At 41.6% G+C, this 22,086-nt stretch overlaps 1 non-coding gene across 1 annotated transcript; it reads left to right on the forward strand.

Moving 5' to 3' along the window:
- The first annotated feature begins 17,526 nt into the window (after positions 1 to 17,526).
- TRNAR-UCU (transfer RNA arginine (anticodon UCU)) lies at positions 17,527 to 17,598 on the forward strand. The gene has a single exon. It is a non-coding gene; the product is annotated as a tRNA-Arg (tRNA).
- The last annotated feature ends 4,488 nt before the right edge of the window (positions 17,599 to 22,086 follow it).

A 22,086-nucleotide genomic window follows, 5' to 3' on the forward strand; every position in this document is an offset into this window, starting at 1 on the left:
CCAATGGCCATGGCCCCAGTCCTAGCTGAGGATTCTGTGACCAGGCAGGTTAATTTATTTTTGGCTGTGTTGGGTCTTCATTGCTGCATGCGGGCTTTCTCTAGTTGCGGTGAGCAGGGGCTACTCTTCGTTGAGGTGCGCGGGCTTCTCATTGTAGTGGCTTCTCTTGTTGCGGAGCACGGGCTCTAGGTGCCCAGGCTTCAGTAGTTGTGGCACATGGGCTCAGTAGTTGTGGCTCACGGGCTCTAGAGTGAAGGTTCAGTAGCTGTGGCTCATGGGCTTAGTTGCTCCGCGGCATGTGGGATCTTCCAGGACCAGGGCTCGAACCCGTGTCCCCTGCACTGGCAAGCGGATTCTTAACCACTGAGCCACAGGGAAGTCCCAGGTGGAGCTATTTAATCAGCAGAGGACAGAAGATGATCATAGCCCCACCACATTGTTAATCAAAAGTCAAACTGATCAATATTTCTCTACAATCTATGGAATCCCTTTGCCTACTGTGTCATTTCCACTTTAACCTTTCTAGTGTTCCCTTTCCCCTGCACTGACTTAGCCACCCTGGGAAAGAAGGTAAGACAGAGTTAAACATTAAACCTTCTCTTATTTTACATCCACTGATATTTAGAAATACTGTATTCTTATAGAGGGCTTTCTAAAGACTGAAATGGAGCGTTAGCAACCCAAACCTAGCATTAAACTGAATAAATGAGGTCTTGGCATAATATTATTGAGATCCTGGGAAGCTAACTTAAAGGCTCAATTGCACAGAAACCCAGGGGCAATATTGCTAGGAATTACTGAAATACACTGGCAGTTTATGACTTTACAAGGTCTCTCAAATTCACCCTTCCTTGATTTCTCAGGTATCACTCCATCAAAACTGTCCTCATCCCCTTACTGGATTATTGCTGACGCTTCCTAGGTGGGACTCGCCCTTCTAGTTCCTCCTGAAAATCAAACTCTTTCTCATTCACCATAAAAAATGTTGCTCCATAACTTGGGAATTTCCTGTCATCTATCAAATCCACCCTAAATTCTTAAGAATCGCACTCAAGTACTCAAGATCCTTCTTGAGCCAGCCTCCTCCCTCGGAACTCCCCTCCAGGTGAGTTCTAGTGTCTCTCATACCCCTTCTTCATTCTCATTTTTGCCTCCACGTTCTTGCTCATACAATGCCCCTTCACATGGATGTTATTCTTCCTCTTCTCCATCAGTTTATGTTCAGTACTGCTTTCAAAAACCACACCACCCAGAGCTTTCTGCTTCCCCTTAGCTTTTGGTTTGCACTATATATATTCCTTTTCTCGCAGGTATTACACTTATATTTTGTTTATTTTCTCCACAATCTGATTGTAATCTCTTCCATGGCAGACCCTGTTGTCTTGGCTGCTACCCGTTGTATTTCCGAGGTTATCAAACACAGCATCTGCCTAGCAAATGTGTGAGAAAATTCATAAGTCTCGCCACTTTCATTTCGGGAGAAGGGGTCAACCATCCACCATACTGAAGTCCTTGAAGGTCTGGAGTCCTTGAAGGTCATTTGCTGAACACGTTTTGGTCAAGTTCTCCATTTTTCAGTTGAGGAAACTGAAGATCAGTTTGGGTTCACGGTGCTTGTTAGTCATAGGACTGGGACTGGACTTAACTACCAGTTTAAATGATCTTAAAAACCACAAAGAAAGAGAAATCCAGTCAATCACTTTGCCGGCAGGCTGTAACACCTTCTGGTGTCTGTCTGCTTATTTGTGTCTCTCTCATGATAAAACATAGTTTCACATATATAAGAATGATAAGGGTCACATTCTTCTTCTTTTCTTGTTTCCCTTTCTTTCTTCTCTTCATACAGAGAAGCTGGGCTTACATTTTCCAGATAAGCTGAAAAATGTTTTCTGTATTTTCATACAGAATATGGTTGGGCTCTAGAGAGACTGATAACTTAATGGCAAGAAAAGCAGGACACCCCTGGCAACTGTGGGTAGCCAGAGCCTTGGTGATCTCTGTCTTGGGCAGCAACTGAGGGCTAGCCAGGAAGCAGGTCAGAACTGATAAATCTGTGGAACAACTGAAGCAGGTTTCATAACTGCCAAGGGAACTCTTGTTTGGCCCTGGTTATCATTCCTTACACATCTGGGTTTAAACAACATTCATCAACATTCATACAACAGCCTTCAATTTTCCATCTTGAACTGATTATCTATTCCACCCTGCAATATTCTAAAAAGGATTCCAATCAGCCTGCCCAGGTGCTTAAAACACATCAACAAGATAAACATGTACCATATGTAATTAAAGAAATAGGGAATGGAGGAGGGAAGAAAAATAAGGGTAAGAAGAAAAAAAAAATGAAGCCAAGGTGAGGTTATTACACTAAATGCTGGCATCTCTAAGGTAGGGTTAGTTGCTGGAGACAAACTACAAATTTGGCTTTTAAGGTCCTTGGAACCAAAGCAAAGAAGGAAACAGGATTACTTACACGATTCATGGAGATGAGAAAATAAGCTGAGAAAACCATAACTCAAAAAGACACATGTACCCCAATGTTCATTGCAGCACTATTTACAATAGCCAGGACATGGAAACAACCTAAATGCCCATTGACAGATGAATGGATAAAGGAGATGTGATACATATATATAATGGAATATTACTCAGCCATAAAAAGAAATGAAATTGGGTCATTTGTAGAGATGTGGATGGACCTAGAGTTTGTCATACAGAATGAAGTAAGTCAGAAAGAGAAAAACAAATGTCGTATATTAATGCATATATTTGGAATCTAGAAAAATGGTACAGATGAATCTATTTGCAGGGCAGGAATAGAAACACAGATGTAGAGAACAGATGTGTGGACACAGTGGGGGAAGGGGAGGGTGGGATGAACTGGGAGATTAGGTTTGACATTAATACACTACCATGTGTAAAATAGCTAGCTAGTGGGAACCTGCTGTATAGCACAGGGAGCTCAGCTCAGTGCTCTGTGATGACCTAGATGGGTGGGGTGGGGTGGGGAGGGAGGTCCAGGAGGGAGGGGTTATATGTATACACATAGCTGATTCACTTCATTGTACAGCAGAAACTAACACAATATTGTAAAGCAGTTATACTCCAATAATAAAAAAAAAAAAGAGTTTCTAATGATAAGCATATCCGTTTCCTGATAGCAAGGCCTGATAGACTTTTCTCCCATGGGCCTAGAAAGAGAAGTTATGTAAAGCAATGAGGGCTGTCTTCAACACATCCTTACAGTAATTGTAAATTCCACAAGGCTTACGAATTCTGTTTCTTATATACGGGTGGAAGGGCAAGGCAGAAAAAAGATATTTTGGACTTCCCTGGTGGTCCAGTGGTTAAGACTATGTGCTCCCAATGCAGAGGGCATGAGTTCGATTCCTGATTGGGGAAAATCCTGCATGCTGCATGGCGCGGCCAGAAAAAAGAAAAAGCAATTTAAAAAAAAAAAATAAATTTATTTATTTGTTTTTGGCTGTGTTGGGTCTTCGTTTCTGTGAGAGGGCTTTCTCTAGTTGTGGCGAGCGGGGGCCACCCTTCATCACGGTGCGCGGGCCTCTCACTATCGCAGCCTCTCTTGTTGCGGAGCGCAGACTCCAGACGCGCAGGCTCAGTAGTTGTGGCTCACGGGCCCAGTTGCTCCGCAGCATGTGGGATCCTCCCAGACCAGGGCTCGAACCCATGTCCCCTGCATCGGCAGGCAGATTCTCAACAACTGCGCCACCAGGGAAGCCCCAAAAAAGCAATTTTGAGAAGCAAAATAATCAGTGTAAAAATCCCTTGAGTTAGTTTAATCCAAAGATAAAATCAAAGAATCTAGAAAAATAGATCCATTGGATCTCCCCTGAAATAACAACAATAGCTCCCCCCTGGTCTCCCCCTTCAACCATGCTCCTCTTTTTTTTTTCGGCCGTGCCATGCTCAGCATGGGGGATCTTAGTTCCCTGACCAGGGATTGAACCCATGCCCCCTACATTGGAAACATGGAGTCTTAACCACTGGACCACCAGGGAAGTCCCAACCATGCTCCTCTTTAATCCATTCTTCACACAACAGCCAAATATGAAACAGCAAATCTGATCATATTGTTTCCTTAATTAAAACCCTTCAATAGCGTTCCATTGTCCTTAGGATACAGTTCTCCCTCTTTAACATAGCTCACAAGCACTTTCTGATTTGGTTCCTGATAAATTCTCCTAGAGTGCCTTTCTTGCTGCCTCTACTCATGCTGGAAACCCCTCCCAGTGCTTCCATTTGGCTGGCTGATTCTTCTTTATCCTTCAGGCCTGTTATGGGCTGAAGTGTGTCCCCCCTAAATTCATGTGGTGAAGTCCTAGCCCCCAGTATCTCAGAATGCAACTGTATTTGGAGACAGGGTCTTTAAAGAGGTAATTAAGTTAAAATGAGGTCATTAGGGTGGGCCTTAATCCAATATGGCTGGTGTCCTTATAAGAAGAGGAAATTAGGACACAAATATATAGAGGGAAAACCATGTGAAGAAAAGGGAGAAGATGGACATCTAGATGCCAAGGAGAGAAAACAAATTTCTATTGTTTAAGCCATCTGGTCTGTAGTACTTTGTATGGCAGCCCTAGCAAACTAACATAAGACCTAAGCCCTGGGGACACGATCTCCCCCAACTCCCCCTCCCTCAACTTCCCCTCCCCTCACTGCCAACTGTATGCCTCTGCTAGGTACTCCTATGGCACTTTATGATTGTAATTTCTCTATCAGAGCTTTTACCACAGTGTACTGGAATTGCCTGTTTTGCCTTTTTTAGATTGTTTATTTTTCTTCTTGTTTTTTTTTTGGATTATTTTGCTTTTGTTTTTTTGGTCTGCGCTTCTATCTAAACCATAGCTTCACAGGCAGGGACCATGTCTCTTTTGTTCCCTACATCATCCCCAGTGCCTAGCATAGTGTCTTACACATTCCAGGCATTCAATAAATAGTTGAATGAATGAATGAATTGAAGATGGTTAAAGTCCTACAAGTTAAACTAATGTTAATTAAAAGTCACCTAGACCTAGAAGCTCAGGATGTAATTTTGAGGCTTTCTCTGAATATTCAGTGTCAGAGATCAGTTAAAAGAACATTAGCACAAGTCAGCACAAGTCATCAGCAATCAACCCTCTTCTACCATTCTGGTTACACAATAACCCTGAAACCAAGCAGAAGACACTAGAGGATGACATTGTTGATTGAAACAAACCACCTAATATCTCCAAATGGAGGTAACTGATTCAGATAGAAGAAAAAAAAATAAAGTGCTTATAGGTGAAGTCAGGCCCAGATTCAGCAATGGCAAGCAGGTTCTTATCCTTCATATCCATCATTCTGCACTAGACATGCCTCAGCCAAGCACCATTCCTCCTGAATATCCCTGCTTGGCCTCATCTGCTCTGCAAGCCTGTGCAAGAGGGTGGGGATGTCAAACAGCCAGAGCAGAGCTCTGAGGATGGAGTCAGGAGCTAGGAAGTCCAGGACAAGTAGTCAGACCAGATTTACCCACCAGGTTCTCAATGACTCACTTAACCTGTGATCCAGGACATTTCATAACCTGTATGACATATTCTGATTACTTCCTGGTTCTGCAGTCAGCTGTGGGGAGACTGCAGTACAATTTCCTCTTTGGATCAGTAATTAGTGTACATATGGTTTGCAAAATACTTTTCTTAAGCACAGTAGTATATGAGAATTAAAAAAAATAAGGAGCACATTTTCCATGGGATAGCCAAGAAATTTAATTAGTACAAAAGATTTCTTTGGTGAGCAAGGAAGCCCAGTCAGGGCTGAGATCATCTCAGGAGATGTTTCTTTTCTTTCTTATTCTCCTTGTTAAAGATCTCTGCTCTTTTTTATTTTTAAAAATATTTTTATTGAGGTATAGCATATACGTGGTACACAAATCATAAGCTCAATAAATGCTTAGTTTTTCAAATAACATTATTTCTCTGATTATGAAAACAACATATGTGCATTGTAGAAATATTTAAAAATATGGAAAGGAAATAATTATCATTAATAATCCCATCACACAGAGATCCCTTTTAACTTTCCAGCCTTTTGCTATAGACTCTATTCAAGTATGTCCTTCATAAAATTGTGACTGTACAGTTCATATTGCCTTTATTATTTTTATTGTGACTAGTTCCCTATATTATCACATATTCTTCTACAACTTGACATTTAACTGCTGCATAGAATTTTATCATGTGATCTTACTCTATTTAAACAATTCTCCATTACTGAGCATTTAGGTTGTTTCAATTTTTTGCAAATATAAATAATGCTGCATAAACGTTGTTCAATATAAACTCCACATATGTTTATTGATTAGAGGATGTTAGTATATCAATTTCCTTAGTGAAGATGATCAGATGCCCTGATTTTTGGGGTTAGGTTTAGTTTATATTTTCAAGTCCCAGGATCCTTGGTATTACAGAAATACAGGGACAAAGTAGAGAGAATACTCAAATGAGAAAAATGGGGTTAAAAGTAGAAATTAAATTTGCCAACTTAGTTAAGTAAGTGGGTTGATGACACATACAAAATTGTGCAAGCGAGGCATCTAAGAGCCTATGTAAATACTGAAAAATAAAAGAATGGCCAGATAGTATTTCAGATATTTATCTATATTTTTGCTCTTCTTATACATCTCCCCTGCCCATTCAAGCTGGTGGTCACCCTGTCCTCATTGTCTTAAGGAAGGGATGTTGCATGTCAGAAAGCAGAAGTCTGCTAGACTTTCTGGCTTCTGTTTCTAAGAGGTTACGTTCTAGAATAGGGAGAGGTAAACAAGGTGTTTGAAACCAAAGTGAGACTTGAAAATATTGTCCTGGCTAAGGGGAAGGGAAGTGATGAATGAACAGAGATCGTGGGGCCCTGGAGCAAAGGACGGTGGTAGCAAAACCCTAAAGAGGAAGCAGCTCCAAGGTGCAGCCAGGCATGCGGGATGCTAGGAAGCCTTGCAAAGATCCCTGTGCCCAAGTGAGGGGTGGGAGCAGAGGGGCAGGCTGATTGGAATGGTGGACATCTCTGTTGAGACTTGGAACCAGATTGTGACCTGTATTCCCCCATCTTCGGCATCATGTAAGGTTCTGGAACAACAGCACAACCCAGAGGAAGTAAGGGAAACCCCCAAAGAGTTAAAGCTGTTTCTCTGTGAGATGAGAGCTCAAAATAGGAATAGAAATACAGAAAATCAAGTTATATTTCTTTGATATTTAGACTATGGTTTGAAATTTATATCCACTCATTTGTTTTTCTACTTTCTGTAGAAATTAATAAAATTTTCCAAAATCCTAACAAAAGTACTAATGAGAAACAGGGTCATTCTCAGCTACATTGCTTCAAATCCAGGCACATATTTTTATGGGGCATAAAGCTTTATGGGGCAGAATGGTAAGATATAATCCATACAACATCTGATAATATCATGGATTTAAACAATATCTGACATTCCTTCACACTATTTCAAAGGAATGAAGCAGTGATTTGGATATTTTAAGAATTAATTTATAGTAATCAGAAACTTTAGGGACTTCCCTTGTGGTCCAGTGGTTACGACTCTGTGCTCCCAGTGCAGGGGGCCCGGGTTCGATCCCTGGTCTGGGAAATAGATCCTGCATGCCGCAACGAAGATCCCATGTGCCGCAACTAAGACCTGGCGCAGCCAAATAAATAAATATTAAAAAATAAAAAGCTTTAGAACTTTAAAGTATACTTTAGTTTTTATTAACTTTCAGTCATGTTAACGATGTCACGTTTTATAATTCAGTAAAGTCAAAGAGTGGCTTAGCAGGGTCTCTAATGTTCTGACTTGATCTAATAGTCAAACTTGGAGTATTAAGAGCCTGAGCTCCACTCTCTCTGGCTATCCTGCAAAAATAACATTTCTCACAACCAGGTTTGTGATAAGGATTGGATAGAGAACATTGCAGGTAAGATTATCCGGTAAATTCCCAGTGGACAACTTCTCTTTGGAGTCTTTTAACCTGGTTTGATTGGCCAAATAACTCCTAGGGGACTTTAATTATTCAAACATAAGTGACCTAATGCTTTCCAGGGAGGAGATGTTGAGATGAGACAGGTACATAGATGGCTAGACTGGACAGATGGATATGATAGAGAGACAGACAAATAGGATGAATGGATAACAGCTTTTCTAGGCAGGTCTGAATTGAGTCCTAGCTCCTCCTTGGTACAGGTGAGCTGGGGTAAGTGGGTTAAACCTCAAGGCCTCATGTGCCCCAGGGTGCTAATGGTCTGCATGGACTTCACAGGGTAAACAGGCTCACACGAGAGATGATGTGACCTAATGTCGCTCTGCTGGCTCACCTTGGGCACTCAGTATTCACGCCCCCAGGGCATCTTTCTGATGAGGCTCCTTAACAGGGAAAGACTTATTTACGAAGATGGGCCATTTTATAATGTCCCATCCTTCCAGGAGAAGTTTTAAGGCTGCTCATCACCAGGTAGGGGTTTAAAAGCAGCTAGCTTCTTTCTCTCCTCTACAGTTTAAAGACATTTTATGCAGATGGACCGTAACTGTAGATCTCCTACAGTTTTATTCTTGTAGCAATTGTAACCAGTTACGTGGTCATCAAGCTGATCAGATCTTGTCTCATGGTCTTAGGCGAACAGGGGAGAAGGGCAAGTGCAGGAACCCTTGCTCCCTCTCATACTGTGGATTCTGACAACGTGGAAGAAAGGAAGGACTGAGAGGAAGTGAAGTCCAGGTCTTACCTGGAACCCGCTGGTCCACGGAGAAAGCTTAAGTTAGCCATCCTCCCTTACACAGGAGTTTGTGGAAAACTGGTGTTCTTTTCCAGCAGAAAGGAGAAGTGAGGCTTCTGGGGGGTGCTTTCACACTGGGAGTTTTCAAGTCTAAGCAACTCTAAGGCATTGATTTTCAAATGCACGAGCACAAGCCTTGGAATCTCCTTGTGGTGAGTTGAGAGGAAGGACATGTAAAGTTGAAAACCCATATTTGTACATTTTTGGGAGACCAAAGTTAGCTACCTTTAAAATATCGTGAACTACAGGGACTTCCCTGATCGTCCAGTTGTTAAGACTCCGTGCTTCCAATGCAGGGGGCGCTGGTTTGATCCCTGATCCCGGAGCTAAGATTCCACATGCCGTGCAGCCAAAAAAAAATTGTGAGCTAGATATGCTGTGACATCTTTCTAAATCTTCTCTAATGGGATGTGAGTAAATAAAGCTTGAGAAACTGCTTTAGGTTGTAAAAGAAGGTGTAAAAGAAGTATAACCCCAGTGCTAGTTAAGTAGGGAATCAACAGCAGTTCAATCAACAGAGACAGGGGGCTGGAAGGGAGCTCAGAGGCCATCCAGCCCGGGGTCAGCAAATTACAGTTGTAAAAAAAGAAAAAATCAAAAGAAGAATAATATTTCATGACATGTGAAAACTATGTAAAATTCAGATTTCCCACTGTCCATAACTAAAGTTTTACGGGGACACAGCCCTGCTTATTTTTTAATGTAATGTCTATTGCTGCTTTTGTGCTACCATGACATGGTTGAGTGGTTGTGACAATGTGTGGCCCACAAAGCCTAAAACATTTATTAACTGACACTTTACAGGAAATTTGCTGACCGCTGATCTAGCTCAGGGTTCAGGCAAAGAAAATGAGGCCCTGATAGGGTAACTAGCTAGCTCAGATGGCTAAACAGTAAGTGGGCTCTTAATATTATTCATGACATCTCTTTTCAGTCTATATCTTTTTAGTTATCATTACTATGTCAGCAGTTCTCTCCTCCCTTTGAACCTGTTCTAGCTCCAAAGATCTTTCCTAATGGAATGTTCTAGAATGTATCCATAACTGTTTTTAACAAAGACAGGATATGTTTTCTTTCCTTCTAATGCCCTTTTAAAGAATATTTGGGGGGCTTCCCTGGTGGCGCAGTGGTTGAGAATCTGCCTGCCAATGCAGGGGACACGGGTTCGAGCCCTGGTCCGGGAAGATCCCACATGCCGCGGAGCGGCTGGGCCCGTGAGCCACAATTACTGAGCCTGCGCGTCTGGAGCCTGTGCTCCGCAACAGCAGAGGCGGCGATAATGAGAGGCCCCCGCTTGCCGCAACTGGAGAAAGCCCTCGCACAGAAACGAAGACCCAACACAGCCATAAATAAATAAATAAATAAATAAAAATTAAAAAAAAAAAAAAAGAATATTTGGGATTGTGCTAACCTTTCCAACTAAAGCACCTTGTGACCTGCATGAAATGTCTTTATAAATTAGTTTCCAAATCCACCCATTAAGGACTTTAAGACAATTAGGATCTGTTGCCACCAAGTGGCCAGTGGCACCTTGGTTATGCTTGCCAGCTGAGCTATCAGAGAATTATCATAGTATCACAGGGTTTCATCGTTGGAGCCAGCCTTAAATTCCAGCCCCTTAATAGTGAACATTGATTAAAGAGTTCATAATGCTGTCTAGTCAAGTGTTAGAAATAAAAATAGAGGGTTTATTTTTTCTGTTTTGTTTTGTGTTTTAGAAAAGCATAGTCCTTAATCCTTCCTTACTCACTTTTAAAGCCAGATGTAAAGAAATGCAAAATCACAAAAACAATTTGGTGCTATTTTGTCATTAATCATTGATAAAACTGACTCTGTTGTTAGACTGTACCACAGCTTTCTAACTCATTAGGTTGTTTTCAATTAAGTACCACTCAGAGGTGTTTGAAACACCTGATATTTTTTAAAAGCCATTGCAGCTAGCTGGTATTTATTGTTTTTTTTTTTAAAGTTAATATATATATATATATTTTTTAATAAGTATTTTAATTAATTAATTTATTTATTTTATTCTTGGCTGTGTTGGGTCTTCATTTCTGTGCGAGGGCTTTCTCTAGTTGTGGCAAGTGGGGGCCACTCTTCATCGTGGTGTGCGGGCCTCTCACTATCGCGGCCTCTCTTGTTGCGGAGCACAGGCTCCAGACGCGCAGGCTCAGTAGTTGTGGCTCACGGGCCTAGTTGCTCCGCGGCATGTGGGATCCTCCCAGACCAGGGCTCGAACCCGTGTCCCCAGCATTGGCAGGCAGATTCTCAACCACTGCACCACCAGGGAAGCCCTATTGTTTTATTAAAAGAGAAGTTGGTGGCCTCTAACTCTGCTTATAAACCATCAGGAGAAGAGCCTGCTCATCTTTACAGCCTTTTCCTTCTCTCACATTAGGGTGAATTGTGTGTTCATATCTTTTGCCTATTTTTATATTGGGTTTTTGGTCTTTGTTTTCTATGATTTCTAAAAATAATTTATATATTAGAGATACTGCCCATTATCTGTGATATATGTTGCAAATATTTTCCCCTCAGTTAGTGATTTATCAATATGACTTTACTTTTGGCATTCTTTTTTGTGATGTGACAATTTTTTATTTTTATGTAGTCAACTTTATCAGTATTTTACTGAATCTAGATTTCAAGTCATAGATAGAAAGCCTTTCCCCACATTCAGGTTAAAAAAAGAATTCACCATATATTTCTTCTAGTATTTTTATAATTTTATTTTTTACATTTAGAACTTCTGATGCATTTGGAGGTTAGTCCTGTGTATGGTTTGAGGTATAATCCAATTTGATTTTTTTTGGAATGGTTATCTGGTTGTCCTCCCATCATATATTTATTTGCCCCAGAAATTTTTATTTTTTATTATTTTAAATTTTATTTATTTTTGGCTGCGTTGGGTCTCCGTTGCTGTGCTCAGGCTTTCTCTAGCTGTGGCGAGCGGGGGCTACTCTTCGTTGTGGTGTGCGGGTGTCTCATTGCGGTGGCTTCTCTTGTTGTGGAGCACGGGCTGTAGGCACGTGGGCTTCAGTAGTTGTGGCACGTGGGCTCAGTAGTTGTGGCTCGTGGGCTCTAGAGCGCAGGCTCAGTAGCTGTGGCGCACGGGCTTAGTTGCTCCGCGGCATGTGGGATCTCCCCGGATCAGGGCTCGAACTCGTGTCCCCTGCATTGGCAGGCAGATTCTGAACCACTGTGCCACCCGGGAAGCCCTGTATGATTCCATTTAAATGACATTTTGGAAGAGGCAAAACTTTTTCCTTTCTAGTTATAGACGGGGTGCCAGATCAGCCTGAAGCAATGCCTTCTTTCACTGGAGAAGCTGGTCCAGCGTCTGAAACTGCTAGTGTTAGAGGGTCTCCTGCAGAGGCGGGAGGGGTGGCTGTGGCTCACCACGGGGACAAGGACACTGGCAGCATAAGTTCTGGAAGTCTAATTAATTCTATTCTTATCTATGGACTGACAAGAATGCTATTCTTTAAATCCTTCTGATGTTCTCTTGTAGTAATATGTCCATAGGAAACCGGGTAACGTATTTCTTGCAATTTCCTTCTGCTTCTGGTTCCAGGCTGTGGAGGCTCAGGGAATAATTTTTTTGTGCCTGTCTTCTTTTACTTGTCCATAGTTTCCACTTCTTATTTTCAGGGTTTCACTTTTATTCCTTCTATTGACAAAATCAAGAAATGAAAATCTCTGACCTGCTGAGACCAAAATCCCCATTCCACCAGGTGACTTTCTTCAATTAGAGAGCAGTAACTTTCCACTGATTCATAGGATGACATTATTTTTTTCCCATCAGCTTTCTAACTGGAAACTCATTTAAACTATTTTACATATGATGGTACTTATCTTGCCACATTCTAACCACAAATCTGAATTGCTACAAATAATTTTAGAAAGAAAGTTCTATGCATAGAGGGCACTTTAAGCTAAAATGTAAAGTTTCTGAGCAGTAGCTTGACAAACATTTATAAAGTTTTAAAAAATAAATTACTAACTTTTATTGTAAAATTTCTACACATTCAGAAAAATAGTGCAATAAACACCCCACAGCACCACTCAGATTAAACAATTATTAATATTTTGCCATATATTTCAATATGTGTCTATATTTTTTATGAAACATTTAAAAGTAAGTTGCCAATACTGTGATCATTTACCCCTAAACAGTTCAGCCAGCGTCCCCTAAAAATAAGGACATTCTCCTACATAACTATATCATCACCCCTAAAAAAATTAACAATACTTCCTTAATTTCATCTAATAACCAGCCCATATTCTCATTTCCCAAATTTCACTCAAATTCAAATTTCACACATTACTTTTGGTTGCTATTTAGAATTTTATAATCTTCAAAGGCCTTTAAAAATGATATTGACTTTTCGAAGAGACCAGGACATTTGTCTGACTTTTCCTCGCAGTGTCATTTAACTCTAAGAGTAGTTTGTCAAATTAATTTTATGACAACCAATTCCTATTACCATGTGAAAGTTTTCAGAAGCTGCAGTGGTTTGAAGCCACAAAAATCTTTTGGTCTGACTCATTCTTTCATGGCTCCTGAAGGTTTGCAGCCATAGAATGTTGAAGCCAGAAAGCCCACCCGCCACTGATGCGGTAGAAAAGGTAAGTGTAATAGTTTCCTATTGCTGCTGTAACAAGTTATTCCATGTATAGTGGCTTCAAACAACACAAATTTGTTATCTTCCAATTCTGGAGGTCAGAAGTCCAAAAAGGGCTAAAATCAAGGTGTTGCATTCCTTTCTGGAGACCCTAGGGGAAACTCTGTTCTTGCTTTTCCCAGCTTACTAGAGGCCACCTACATTCCTTGGCTTATGGTCTCTTCCTATATCTTCATAGCCAGCAGCATAACATCTTCAAATCTCTCTTTAAAAAATATATATATAGTTTTAAAAAATTGAAGCATATAGTTGATTTACAATATTATATTAGTTTTAGGTATACAACATAGTGATTCAATACCTTTACAGATTATACTCCATTTAAAGTTATTATAAAATAATATCTTTATTCCCTGTGCTGTACATTATGTCCTTGTAGCTTATCTATGTTATACATAGTAGTATCTTCAAATCTCTGACTCTGACCCTGACTTTCCTGCTTCTCTCTTCCATTTATAAGGACTCGTGATTACATTGGGCCCACCTGAACAAATCCAGAATACTCTCCCTATATCAAGATCAGCTGATTAGCAATTAAATTGCACATACAGCCTAATTCTCCCTCGCCATGTAATATAACATATTCACAGGTTCTGTGGATTAGGTCATAGACATCATTGGGGGCCATTATTCTGCCTATGACAGAAAGTGGCTTGACAAAGATTCATTACTTACTCACAGGAGTCCCACTGCAACCTTATATGTTTGTTTGTTTTGCATTGGAATTTAGTAAAAGATGATCCTATGTTGAACCCTATGCAAGAGAATTTAATATAAGAGGCATTAGAAGGTTTTTATCACAAAATTACATTCTCATAACCAGGTGGAGCCATAATTTGGTTCTGGAGGATAGTGCCGGTTTGTGTATCTGATTTATCTGAAGTGAGATAGTTTCACTTGCTAGTTTTGTTTGATTTTGATAAGGAAGTTGTGTTTTCTTTGACTATAAGTAAGAGAATCCAAGTGGCGTAAATCCTATAATTTGCTTCAACTCAACATCTTAAATTCTAGTTATCTTCTTCTATCACTTCAAGGTACAGTAAGAGTCCAAAACCGTAGGTTTGGGGCGGGGGTGGGTCACACGCACCTCCTCCTGGGTTATCTGTTAAAGTCAGATCTGAGGTGGGTCATGCTGTCGACACCCAGACTCGTATAGTGTCACGGCGTAACACTTTACTAAGAGTTGAGGTTCTGGAGCCTTGCTTGTTCAATATGATGGTTACAGTTGAGAAAGTCCAGGACAGAGATGTCTGGTGCCTTCATTAGTGTGGGGGAGGGGAGGAGGGTCAAGAGACTGAAAAAAGAGGAGACGCTGAGGAATGCCAATAACTTTTTCTTTGTTTCATATTTGGTTTAAAGTTTACTTACCACATCTGTATGACGAAGTGATTTTTAAAATTTTTCTTTGAATGTTTTATCTTCTACCTTATCTAAGGTCACTTAATATTGGCCAGGGTGTTGGGAAATGGGTTAATGCTCTCCATAGCCTATCCAATCAAGAATTCTGGTGGATTTAGCCTGCAAGTGATTTCTTCTAATCCACTGTCCATTGTATCTTGGCTTTATTAGTCCTTAAATCATAGCTAACGTACCTCAGGTTAGGCTGTGTTTGTTCCTCTTCTCTTCCTGCCTCCTTCATTTCAATGAAGTTATGTAACTTTACAAAAGAAAGAAGCAAACAATAAACTATTTTCCTCCCCTGTATTCCCTCCTTTTCTTTTCAATGAAACTTTATTCATGTTATTCTGTGTGGACATACTATTCTGTGTCCTGCCCTCCCCCTTGCTATTATTTCTAAGCTTGATTACCTGCTTTGACTTAGTGCACATGCCTGTCACATCTGATGTTTGTGGGTGGGCTCTCCTGCAATGGGATCATAGCATAATTTCCTCAGCCATCCCCTGGGTGTTGGGTGTCTGGACTCTTTCTAATCTGCATCTCGGGACCTCAGCAGTGTGTCTGTGCTCCCCTGGGTTCAGGCCTCCCCGCATGTGGCCCCAGTGGGGGCTCATGTAGTTGTAACACATGTACTAATTGATTTTGCTGCCTGTTGGCTTATTTCCCTGGGAGTATACTCATAAAAGAAAAATTACTGGCACTAAAGCTAAGAGGGATCTGTTAAACCTATTGCCCGAGGACAATCCAGAAAACTTGAACCAACCCACAGCTGGTTCATTTAAGGATAGGATCATAATAGATCATGTGAAGATCCAGGAAGACTTGTCTTTCATCAAGCTCCAACAAGGCCTTTCTGATATACTCCAGAGAATTGCTTTTTGAACCTTGTTGTAAAGGTCTTACATTAAAATTTTTTTGCTTTTCAACTAAAATTTTAGCTGCTTGGCAGACTTTCAGGTTCTTTTTGTTTGTGTGTTTGATGGACTAACTTCTCTTGTAGTGAATAGGGCCATTCAAATCACTGAAATCTTTTGTGTGATTTTTTGACTAGTGAATCCTTTTTTATCCTTTGGCTGGTTTTTAACATTAATTTTTTAATGGAAATTCAAAAAAAAATTTAAAAAATAGGAGTAGAAAAATGAAGAAGCTCTATGTATCTATCACCCAGTTTCAACAACCATTAAATAACTTTCTGCTGTTCTTTCTTATCTTTCTCCCTACATCCTTATTTCCTCCCCCATTGTGGTATTTAAAACAAATTCCAGGCATCGTATGATCGCAACCATAAGTACTTCAGTGTGCATCATATTTTGTTAAATGATCACAGTGTTGGCAACAAAGCAAATGTGGTAAAATGTTAATAATAAGTAAGTCTAGGTAGAAGTAAGTTTGAAATGATTTCTAAATAAAAAGTAAAAAAAAAAAAAAGAGCAAACAAAAACATGACTGTAATATCATCACATTTGATAATCCAAGAAACAGATTTTTCTTGTTTTACTATGAGTCACACTCCTGGAAAAAACACCAGAAAAAATATTAAAAAGGAAATAAGAATCACTCATAATTCTAACCCAGACATAATCACTATTAAACGATTATGTATCTTTCTCCAGGCTATTCAACAAACACAGACAGACAGACACACAAACTTTTGCATATCATTTAAAAAGTCCAATAGTGCTAATGAGCTTATAATCAAATTCCCATCCTCCACCTCTCCAGTCCCACCCCCTGCAGTGCTGGCCCCTGCTTGCTCTCTCTTACCTGCCAGCAGCCTCTCTTTCATGGCAAAATGCCAGCTGCAGTTCTGTCTTCAGCACAGTATCTTTCTGTTCTATCTACCACAGCTGTTAAGATGAAAGGGAATCAAATTTTGCTTATTTTTTCTCAGCAGAGTGTGTTTTTCATTTTGTGTTTAATCTTTATTTATTTTTTAAAGATTTAATTTTATTTATTTTTGGCTGTGTTGGGTCTTTGTTGCTGCACACGGGCTTTCTCTAGCTGCGGTGAGCAGGGGCTACTCTTTGTTGCAGTGCGTGGGCTTCTCATGGTGGTGGCTTCTCTTGTTGTGGAGCATGGGCTCTAGGCATGAGGGCTTCAGTAGTTGTGGCACACGGGCTTAGTTGCTCCGTGGCATGTGGGATCTTCCCGGACCAGGGATGGAACCTGTGTCCCCTGCATTGGCAGGCGGATTCTTATCCACTGCGCCACCAGGGAAGTCCCTGTGTTTGATCTTAAACATGCTTTGTTTGTGGGCAGTGGATACTGCAGACTGGCTCATTCATCATCCACCTTCTTCCAGCATGTTTTCCTGTACTCCAGAGGCTGGACAGCAAAGGCCACTTTTCCAGACTCTCTTGCACATAGAGTTCTGCATGTGACTGATGGGAGTCTTGGAAATTTGATATTAATGGGGCCAAGCACAATGGCAGAGGACTTTGGTTCCTCCAGCTGCAGTGAAGGTTCTAGTGTCTGGTTCTGTGGGTCACAGGTGCTGAGTGCAAGGCATGGGAGGTAGTAAGGTTTTTGCCAAAACAACCCCATGGAGGAATTAAGCATTTCTTCTGGTTGTATTGTTCCTGATTGTGTAGCATCCAAACTTGGATCATTAGAAGTTTATAAGCTTCCTGGGAATTCCCTAGCAGTCCAGTGGTTAGGACTCTGTGCTTCTACTGCAGGGGCCCGGGTTCGATCCCTGGTTGGGGAACTAAGATCCTGCAAGCCGCGTGGCACGGCCAGAAAAAAAAAAAATGTTTATAAGCTTTCTTATACCCTATAACAAATCCCCTTCTGCTTAAAGTAGCTAGGGTGGATTCCATTGTCTCTAACTAAGAAACTTGATAGATGAAACCATTGAATTCCATGGTACTTCTTTTTTTTTTTTTTTTGAGTATTCAAAAGCAAACCCTCTTAACTTCAGTCACTTGTAGTGTTAATGATTTTCCATAGCTTTCCCACGTTCCTGAAAGTGACTTTACATCAATTATTTTATTTGGAAAGTAACAATAATTGGTAATTATGACAGGTAATATTATACCCACTTTATATAAGAAAGCGAGAAAAAGAAAGATTAAGCAACTCATCCAAGGACATATAGTCTATCTGCTATGCTGCTTAGAAGCCCACTCCTGGTTTTACACTATTCCATATAGTGGAATAAACAAAACATGAGTAAATAAAACAAAAAATATTTCCGTAGAAGTCCTGGGACCAATTAGAGCTCTAGCAAAACTTTATAGGCGTGGCCACTGACCTAATAGGGTGATTCTTATTTAATATGGTACGCTCATCTGTTTAAAACTTCATTACATGGTATAAGTATTGTTACTCCAGCTTTCTTTCGATTTCCACTTGCATGGAATACCTTTTTCCATGAAATCTCTGCTTATAATTTGAATATTTTCAGAGATAGAAACAAAAACATTTAAAGAAAATCGGGACGTTTTGAGCAATAACCACATCTTTGGGCTGATGTCAAGGAGAACAGCCACATTCTTCAAAAAACATTTCCTGATGCTTTTGTCAGGAATCAAATCCTGTACCAATCCGGAGAATTATTCTCTGGCTTTGATCTCTTTTCTATTTTCACTATACTCTCAGGCATTTGCCCTCCATGCCCTGGGAACTCAGTCCTAGAGTTAATTGCTCATATTAGTTCTAGCCTCCTACCCTAGCTAGTTACTCAGACAGCCAGTATCCAAATTTCAGAGGGAGGCAGCTTGTGATATATTTCTATTTCTACTCCCTTCCTCCAATCCAGCTCTTACTATATAAACAGGTACCCCTACCTCCACTCCAAACTCCCTCCACTCCAGTGCGGGACTTGGGGGAGGGAGGGATGTGGTGGTCATTCCAACAGAAAAGAAGGTGCTCTTAGCCCCGCTTGATGCTTGGGTCACAGTTGTCCCTCCAGTTCCTAGATGCACTTTCATGATGGTTCTTCCCAGTTTCCTGCCCCTGCTTGGCCTTCTTTGAGTAGTTCACTTCTCTTAACCACCGGCTGAGCAGTTCCCATCAAGGCTAAAATTCTCCGTATCCTCGGAATGCACCTTTATTATTTCCATGGCTGGTCCTACCCTGTATGTATATCTCTGATCCCTACCTCTCTTTCTTTCTTCCTTTCTTTCTTCCTTCCTTCCTTTCTTTCTTTATTTTGTCTGTGTTGGGTCTTTGTTGCTGCGCGCGGGCTTTCTCTAGTTGTGGTGAGCGGGGCCTACACTTCGTTGTGGTGTGCAGGCTTCTCATTATGGTGGCTTCTCTTATTGTGGAGCACGGGCTCTAGGTGCATGGGCTTCAGTAGTTGTGGCTCGCGGGCTCCAGAGCGCAGGCTCAGTAGTTGTGGATCGTGGTCTCTAGAGCACAGGCTCAGTAGTTGTGGCGCACAGGCTTAGTTGCTCCATGGCATGTGGGATCTTCCCGGCCCAGGGCTCGAACCCATGTCCCCTGCATTGGCAGGCAGATTCTTAATCACTGCACCACCAGGGAAGCTGCTACCTCACTTCTTGCATAACATCAAAATTCATTCAAATTTCTCATCCAGGGACACCTAAATGTCCATCGACAGATGAATGGATAAAGAAGATGTGACATACATACAATGCAATATTACTCAGCCATAAAAAGGAACAAAATTGAGTTATGTGTAATGAAGTGGATGGACCTAGAGTCGGTCATACAGAGTGAAGTGAAAGTCAGAGAAAAACAAAGACCTTATGCTAACGCATATATATGGAATCTAAAAAAGTGGTACCGATGAACCTAGCTGCAGGGCAGGAATAAAGACACAGACGTAGAGAACGGACTTGAGGACATGGGTGTGGGGGGAAGGGGAAGCTGGGATGAAGTGAGAGTAGCAGTGACATACATACACTACCAAATGTAAAATGGAAGGCTAGTGGAAGCTGCTGCATAGCACAGGGAGATCAGCTCGGTGCTTTGTGTCCACCTAGAGGAGTGGGATAGGGAGGGTGGGAGGGAGGATCAAGAGGGAGGGGATACAGGGATATATGTACACATATAGCTGATTCACTTTGCTGTACAGCAGAAACTAACACAATATTGTAAAGCAATTATAGTCCAATAAAGATATATATATATATATAAAGTTCTTGACCAATCCCTAGTATTTTTCCATGATTAGTGACAGGAAATACAGGGTCTCCTGGAGACGAGTGATCTCACTATAACAACTTCTTTCCACTTACCCCAATTCCACCCAGCTTTGGGAGATGCCTTTGTCTCCAGCGGACTCCTGAAATGACTAGCCAGGCTCAGAGCAATGCAGGCCGCCTCCTCCAGTGATTAACCAGCGCCCCTTACCGATGTTCCCTTGCTCTTCCAGCACTAACGAGTTCAAATGCAGGAGACAGCAGAGGGAAGTTCTGGCTCCATGCAGAGCCAGCCCGCAGCTTCTATGGCTTGAGCCAGGCCAAGAGGAGAAATAACGTTGTCCTGAAATGCAACTTCTGGAGACAGAGGTAGGGCAGGCCTAATTTCCCCCAAGTTGAAACTAACACAATTCAACAAGTTTTGATGATCATAGGGACTTTCAGGGTGAAATGTTATATACTGATCATTACCGCTAAGTTCCAATGTAAATTCGTAGAATCTGCTAAGAAACTCATTTGAGTGAAAATCCTTCATAACTATATAATTCATTTTTATTTTCAAAAGAAAGATTGTCTCCCATTGCCAACGGACTCTAAAGAATCTTTCCAAAAACTTTTTTTTTTAATATTTACTTAATTTATTTATTTGGCTGCGTTGAGTCTTCATTGCGGCACACGGGATCTTCCTTGTGGCATGTAGGATCTTTCGCTGCAGTGTGGACTTCTCTCTAGTTGTGGCGTGCGGGTCTTTTTCCTCTTCTCTAGTTGTTGCGCATGGGTTCCAGAGCGTGTGGGCTCTGTAGTTTGTGGCAGGCAGGCTCTCTAGTTGAGGCACACGAGCTTAGTAGTTGTGGCACGCTGGCTTAGTTGCCCCGCGGCATGTTGGCTCTTAGTTCCCCAAAGAGGGATTGAACCCTCATCCCCTGCATTGGAAGGCGGATTCCTAACCACTGGACCACCAGGGAAGTCCCTCCAAAAACTTCTGACTTCTTTTATACAAGAGAAAAACAAACTGCTTTTTTGAAGCTATTATTTTTCAGGTTTCTGCTACTAACAGAAAATAGATTGGGAGAACACGGCCATTAGTTGTCTAAAACCAAAGCCCAGAAAGACTCGGAACACAAGGTTTATACTTCCCCAAGCAGATAGGAGGAAGGAAACTGTGGAGGAGAGAGAGGGAGCTAGCTGGAGGGGAGAGCGCTATAGCAGGAGCAGGTGTAGCTCTCTGAGAAAGGCCGTGGCCTGTTGCCCTGAGCTGCTGAAGCTCAGGAAAGGAGATGACAGTGAAAACGCTGTATATATTAGTTTCCTGTTGCTCCTGTAAAAAATTACCACAAACTTAGTGGCTCAAAACAACATCTATTTCTTAGGTTTTATTTATGTATCTAGGTTTATTACAGTTCTGGAGATCAGAAGTCCATAAAAGGTCTCACTGGGCTAAAATCAAGGTGTTGGCAGGGCTGGTCCCTTCTGGAAGCTGTGGGGGAGAGCCGGTTTTCTGGCCTTTTCCAGCTTCTAGAAGCCACCTGCATTCCTTTGCTTATGGCTCCCTTCCATATTCAAAGGCAGCAACACTCAGCGGAGTCTTTCTTACATGGTATCACTCTGACGCCGCTGCTTCTGCTTCCCTCTTTTACGGAGATGTAGTTACATTGGGCCCACCTGGATAATTCAAAATAATCTCCCTATCTCAACGTCAGCTGATTAGCAACCTTAATTCAATCTGCAACCTTAATTCACCTTGCCATGTAACTTAACACAACCATAGATAGGTTCTAGGGATTAGGGCATGGGCATCTTTGGGGGGCCATTATTCACCCTTCCACAAAGGCTTGTACAGGTTTGGCGATAAGCGCCCTGTTCCTCCTCTGGCGTTTTGGAAGCTTGTTAGCCTCTGTGACTTCTCCATACCGTCATGGGGAGGCCGCCGTCAAGCAGACATGGCAGTGGAGGGGCCAGGAGGGAGGGGCCTGAGAGCTGCCTGGTCATTCCCAGGCCCCAGGGCTGTCTCATGAGAGATCTGGCAGGCCCGGGAGAGGCCTCGTAGTTGGGACAAAGGGATGCAGCAGTGAAAATCACTGTGGATC

The sequence above is a fragment of the Balaenoptera ricei genome, chromosome 4 (genome assembly GCF_028023285.1).
Source record: "Balaenoptera ricei isolate mBalRic1 chromosome 4, mBalRic1.hap2, whole genome shotgun sequence".
Taxonomy (NCBI): domain Eukaryota; kingdom Metazoa; phylum Chordata; class Mammalia; order Artiodactyla; family Balaenopteridae; genus Balaenoptera; species Balaenoptera ricei.